General features: G+C 29.8%; 1 long non-coding RNA gene across 3 annotated transcripts; it reads right to left on the bottom strand.

Annotated features, from left to right (window-relative positions):
- Positions 1-3,029: 3,029 nt before the first annotated feature.
- Positions 3,030-6,355, bottom strand: LOC112466330. 3 transcript variants are annotated; one of them, XR_003042126.1, is made up of 6 exons: positions 5,033-6,355; positions 4,673-4,945; positions 3,935-4,063; positions 3,619-3,746; positions 3,378-3,539; positions 3,030-3,259 (listed from the first exon to the last, which is right to left on the bottom strand). It is a non-coding gene; the product is annotated as an uncharacterized LOC112466330 (long non-coding RNA). The 3 variants fall into 3 exon arrangements; XR_003042125.1 differs by having other exon boundaries at positions 4,673-6,355; XR_003042127.1 differs by having other exon boundaries at positions 4,811-6,355.
- Positions 6,356-7,025: the final 670 nt, after the last annotated feature.

Below are 7,025 nucleotides of genomic sequence, written 5' to 3'. Positions count from 1 at the left end.
GAGAGAGAGAGAGAGAGAGAGAGAGAGAGAGAGAGAGAGAGAGAGAGAGAGAGACTATTTGCGTGTCTGATTACATATGTCCTCCGGGGCGAAGCCCGGAGCGAAGCCCGGTAACCAGCTAGTAATATATAAATTATAATAATATATATATTAAACCACACGCACACTTACACACACATACATACATAGTTGTTAGAAATTATATTATGTAATTATATTAAATATATATTATAAATTTGGTAATAATTGTATATATTAAAAATATTAATTATGTAATTGAATGTATACGACAAAATAAAATTCTATACACTATAAAAAATATTTGATAAATATTTGCTTTTGGGAACCTTAACAAATATAATGGTTTATATTTTTACAAAAATCATTAGTAAATGTTAATAATTTTACAAAATTTTTAATTTTAAATTTCCGGATTTAAAATTATCCATAATTTTTATGGCAATATATTTTGATTTATTAACCCGTTGAGGTCACACCTCCTAAAAGTAACATAGAGGTACCATGGGGTCCAATGGACCCCACAACAGTTTCCATTTGCGTTCTTTTTGATGTATCGACTCAAACCTTGAACTGGAATTAATTTATGACTTCCTCTTGATAATCCAATAATTTAAAAAAAAATTTTATGTTAAAAAAACGCGAGGAAAAAATTTTTTTTCGAAAAATTTGACTTTTTTCACAAAAATATTTATCAAAATTTTTTGAGATAGAGCAAAAAAACTTTGTGCGTTTTACTCTCAAAATAGTATACTTTTAAGAAAAAAAAGAAAAAAAGGAAAAAAAAAGCCTGGGGTCTACTGGACCCCATCTCAACGGGTTAAATAAAAGTGCAAAAATTTGATGCTAAGCCAATGATTAGATAAATATTAAACTTTTATTCGCTGACATTTATCTTAAATATTATAAAATTATAAGGAAAATTTATTATATTTTTATGAAATTTTAGATTTTACGTTATCGCTAGTAAAAATCAGAATTCGCGAAATGCCATATTTTATTTCGCACTAGATTAAATATAGATATATTCTCAAAGAATTCCGTGTAATATTAAATATTTTAAATGAATTTTTTAATTATATTTTATTAATACAATATTAAATATTACTTAACAGTTAATGCAAATACCACATTTATTCATGTTCTTGATATGATTGTTATTTGGCGATAGGGTCTTGTCGCCGTTCTTCGCATGAAGTAGATGATAGCAGGTGATTTGTACCGATAAAGAATTGAAATGATTTTTATTGTGGATGATTATTTCGCTTTGAACAGAACCCATCCGCTTAATTCGATGGCCTGTTGAAAGCTAGGAGGGTTTCCGTTGTAGAGCCAGAATTAAATGAATTTTTTTGGCAATGTCCGGAAGCAGTGGTTTTGGCAGTACCTATTATATTATCTTACTTAATTAATTATTTATCTATATTTGATCAAGTATTGCAGAAAAATGGAAAATAACATAAATTTTATGTCACTATTCTGCTATAAAATTGGTTAAAATAAAATCTTATTTTTATCGGGGTGACTCGTCTTGAACAGTCGGTACACGAGACTTTTTTACTCGCACATACAATAAACTACAACAAAAGCGCATGCATTTTATTATTACTAAATATAATCATTCGTAACTTTTTGATAGGAACTTATCATTTTTTGTACTAAAATATAGTTGTCTTTGTATTATAATTAATGGGAGACTATATTTTTTCGCGTGCGAATTTTTATTTCGTGTACTAACTAAAGAATTAGGATAAATTAGATTATATATTAAAACATTCTAGAATTGCATAATATTGTAATACGCAGTTAAAGAATAATACTTAGTCGTTAAGTGGTTAACTGGTTGTCAGAATAATCGCTATCGGAAGCAGTCCGGAAGATTCGGGATTTGTTCTCTTCTATAACGAGGTCTTTAGTGTTTAATGGGTCGCTTAATTTTTTTTTCGCGAATTGATTTCGTAGAAACGACAGAAGCAGAGCACATTGAACTCACTCTCCACTTTGAGGATCATTCTTTTCTGTATCGGATACTAATGTGTCACTCGATGGACTTTGATCTGGTCAAATCGTTGGACCAGTTATATTTTATTGAACGTGGCAATAATAGGTACCCTCTTTTCTCACGATTTTTGAGGCTCAAATAAATCCTATCTCGATTAAACATAAAAAGAGAATTAGACTTTATATGTGTAATCAATTATATTATTAATATATTATAAAATCGTGCACAGATACGATTGTACAAGACACTTCATTTTCTGTCAAACAATATTGTCAAACAATATATGTTATTTTCCATTTTTCTGCAATATTTATAGAAAAATAATAGTTATAACTGGAACTTACGTTGCAATGTGAATGCATTATAAAAATTACATGTTTCGCAATTGAATCGGACCACGAGTATAAACCGATTTATTCGTCGCGTGTTTTTCTATTTAATCATTAGCTTATAACGAAACTCCCCGGAAAATTCTACCCCTATTTCATATAGTTTTGGTAAAAATTCGGTTCAGGGGTTTGGGCTGGGCGTTGATGAGTGAGTGAGTGAGTGCGTCAGTCAGGACATCTTCCTTTATATATATAGATTGATAAAATTAACAATTTTCTTGGTCGCGGCTATCCGCGTTATCTAAGGCAAAGTATAAACTTTATAATTATTACTTAATAAAATTATAAAAAAAAAACGTATGTTATATAATAATCATGTGTCGATACATTGCATCGGTTGCAGCCGTATGTCTTACATCATGAGAATTTTATGTTATTGTATGCATTCGAATGTCTCGTATATAAATCCGCGTTAAAAAGAAATCTTATATGTTTAATCTCTAAACAATTTACATTGTACCTTTTATTTTGTAATTCTGTATTGCGCTCTATATTATGCATTATATTTTGTATATTCTATGTATATATTCTTTTTTATATAATGTAATTCTTTTATGATAATATAATCTAAAATGAATTATATGAAAAGTAATATAGAAGAATTAAGAGAAAATGCCTCTAAAAGGAGAAGACCAGTGATCAGAATCTTTAAAGAATGACGTCTAATGACGTCTAGAGACGTCTTTGGACGTCAATTAGACGTCACCTTGCTACCTGGGTAATAATTCACAAGTATAGGGTAAACTCGGGCAAGATGGCTATAGAATAATACATATGGACAAATTTCGGGCCATTTTTTTTGGAAAATCAGCGTATCAATTCCGGTTGCAATGCTACAATCAATACGTATCTGTAACAATTAATGATTGACATATTACATTGCGAGAATTTATGATTATATTATACTGCATTTGTGTGCTCGCATACACACACACACACACACACAAATTTTATATGAATGAAATTACCATGCAGTGAAGTAGCAATGGAAGTTTTTAAAACGGGATATTCATTATAATATTCAGCAATCGAAGTCCCTTTCCTTCTTACGTTAATGTGTCGATGTCATTTCATGTTTAAAAACATGGACTATTTCTTCAGCCCATTTCTGAAAATCTGCTGAACTTATTCTACATTGAAATAGAAATAATTAGATAAAATATACAATTACAATTTTACATATACAATTTTATAAGATAGCATACATACTTTAAAGATTTGCAAAGAAGTTTGTCTATAATTAAATGGCTTATTTTATTACGGTCTGATGCAGTCAATCGTGTTTGCCTTAATATTTTTTTACCACAACTGGATTCGGAAAGCAATTCTTTTAAAGTCTAGACAAAAATATTAAATATTAAGAACATAAAAATATTAAAATTAAAAAATATTAAAATATTAAAATTAAAATTTTAGATTTTAGGATTAATATTTTCCTATTTTTATTTTTACTTGCCTATTTAAAAAACGCAATAAAATTTCAAAAATATAATACAGAATATAAAGTTTGTATAAAAATACATACTTTTCCACGATTGCTCACACTTGTGCACAATTCCTTAGAAGAACAACTATCTATACGACAGTTTCTTCGATGTCACTTGTGACTTAATTCTGATTGTGACTCCGTTGTATTCAAATCTGTTAAAATATCCTGCAACAATGATATTCATAAATTAACTGATAAGTTAATTAGCTTAATTGATAGTTAATTATTTAATTATAAGTTAATAATTTTTGCGCATATTATAGATCAGCAAATAAGAATTATCAAATTTAGTAGAAATATCAATTCTAGAAACTTGATGATTTTTATTTGCTAATCTATATTTGCAAAAATTATTAATTCCAATAGAAATAGGCTGCAGAAAATATAAATTTCTTATTTGATTTAAGGGTTAAGGTGATGTGCTGGAGCCGTCTGTATAACCGACAAAATTACCATTTTCTATGTTATCGACCTATATCTGTTCTTGTATAGACAAGGATATAGACAAGGATAGCACCTAACCTTGCATCTTCCATTGAGCTAAGTAATATCTTTTTTTTTTGTCTTCAAATCTTACTTCTAATTGCACGATATTATTCCTGACAGTTTTTTGTAGAGGGTTGTATCACTATTTTCTATAGAAAAACTGCAGAATTTTTGTATAAAGCAAATATTGTCGTCAGGTGAAGAGGTGAAGACAATATTTATAAAAATAAAATTTTTTTTAGTTTATCAGAAAAAATCATGTACAGCCCTTTACATTTTTGTGCGTACTTTAATCGTGTAAAAGGATTTTCCATTCTGTTCAGCCAATTCAAAGATATTGCTTAGACCGATTATGCAGTGTCGCTGTCACTCCAAGATCCCCTTAATTAAAATACTGTTGAATGACACGTTCTCGTATTTCGTTACCGTTTACATTTCTTATATCGTTTAATCCCATATTTCTTTCCTCTATGTTCAATTCGTCGTAATATATCTCAGACTGCGGTATGTTATAAAATTTGGCTATGTTTTGAACAACGCAGCAAGCATTAACAATGAGAGCTGAAAGTGTTTATAACACCATAAAATTAATATAACTATTGGTATTACATTAGTATTTACAAGATGCAATTGGTATATGAATCTTACCTGAAAATTCTGATGAATAATGCTGTTTCGTACAAGCTCGCGCAGGAGCCTATAGCTTTAGATTTAATGAGTAGATGAAACGACACATATACTTTGCTTTTCGAGGGAGAGATCATATATTTTACTTGGCAGAAATAATTACAGAATACCAACATTTGTTGCATGGATAAGGAAAACTGCCAAAAACCTTATCAGTATTCGTACAACACATAAAAAATGATGATACAAAGAAATAAATTGCTAGGAATATAATACATAATATTTCTCAGACGAATGATCCTTTTGTCAATTTGCATAAACTAATACGCTTCCCAATATTTAAGGAAATACAATAACTCTTGAATGTTGATTTTTCTAAAGAAGTAATATTCTCTTAATCTTTCTCTGGACTGTATGTAACTTCAACTATTGTTTGTAAGACTATAACTTACATCGTAATTAGACCATTCGTATGAAATAGATAATACATGAAATAAAGTAAATTGTTACACAAGATAAATAAGCATAAATACATAGCAATAAAGAATATGTGATGGATAGATTGATACGTCGTATTAACTTTTGTAATGTAATTTCCTTGTAGTTCGAATGACCAATATCTTTGGAAGTAGCTCATAAAATCAGAAGACAATAGAGAATGTGCAATAAGTTATACACCATATTATATGTCACTGTTTCGTATGTATCCCAATATCTAAGGTAAGACGTATCAATCTATAATTACTTCTTATTGGTAATCGTCGCTGCATTGCATCGGTCAAAATGAATACATTATAATATACGTAAACGTGCAAAGGAATATAATTATATACTCGAAACAATCTATGACGCAAAGAATCGAACTACTTGTAACACAAGTGAGGAATAAAGTAACGTGAGTAATTTTATATAAACAGAAAGTGTTTCTCGGTTGAAATGATAATAATTCTTTATGGAATCGAATTAATCAGCGTTTTAATCGAAGAGAAATAATCATATATGTATCGGTTGCAACTATAAACAAATCGATCTAATTATTTTACTGAGCTCAGATTCTAATCTGTAGTGACGCACTCACTGGTCTCGTCTACAAGAACGTCAAGACTCCTCTCCAAGCTCGGCCTCAGTGAATCTAACTATTCGGGACGGATAATACGCAACTCACCGCGTTCTACACAAATCACACACGTCCATCTATTCGTACACTTCCAAGAAATAATTTACCTGTACATAGAGCATGAATAAACCTAGCGAGATTCTACCTAATTGAATGACTGGTTTTTGTGGGAACCGACGCACCTTAACCTAATCCTAACCAACTACCCCTCATTATATATAGCCAATATTGAATATTATTAATTAGCCAATGCATCGACTTTTTTTCAATATATTGGCAAAAATTAATTTTTATCATAGTACTTTAATGTCTCTATCAATATTAATAGAGACATTGATAAATCATGACAAAAAAATAATTTTTGCCAATATTGATTAAAAAAGTAGTTAATGCATTAATTTATAAATTAGAGTTCATTATTGGCTAAAAATAAATGTAGAACCTGCTGTTATTTAATTTTAAACAATTTAAAACAAAAAATAAACATACAAATAATATTAATTTATGATAACTTTCTAGTTTTATTCAGCGCTTGTTTTCTGCATAAAGTTTTAAACATGTTCATATAAAAAAATAATATATCATATAAAAGAATAATATTAATAATGTAAGAAATACCTTATACTTACATGTAATGTAAGTTATATATAGTTATTTGTGTAACAAGTGAGGTAAGATGAAAATTCCCGGGTGTGGAGTTTACGCACGAGCCGAAGGCGAGTGCGGTAACCGCACCCGGGAATTTTTATCTTTACACACGGCTTACACTCCCTATTTTATGTTGCAAGTGCCTGGAAAGTGGTCTATCACGCACGCGTAGCGTGCGTAATGGGTCACTTTCCATGCACGTTGTTGTGCCCGAAGCCGTGAAGGAGGGACTTTGTCGGGATGTAGGCG

This window comes from Temnothorax curvispinosus, unplaced genomic scaffold (genome assembly GCF_003070985.1).
Source record: "Temnothorax curvispinosus isolate PA1 unplaced genomic scaffold, ASM307098v1 QBEX01016041.1, whole genome shotgun sequence".
Classification (NCBI taxonomy): domain Eukaryota; kingdom Metazoa; phylum Arthropoda; class Insecta; order Hymenoptera; family Formicidae; genus Temnothorax; species Temnothorax curvispinosus.
This window is presented reverse-complemented; position numbering and strand designations above follow the sequence as displayed.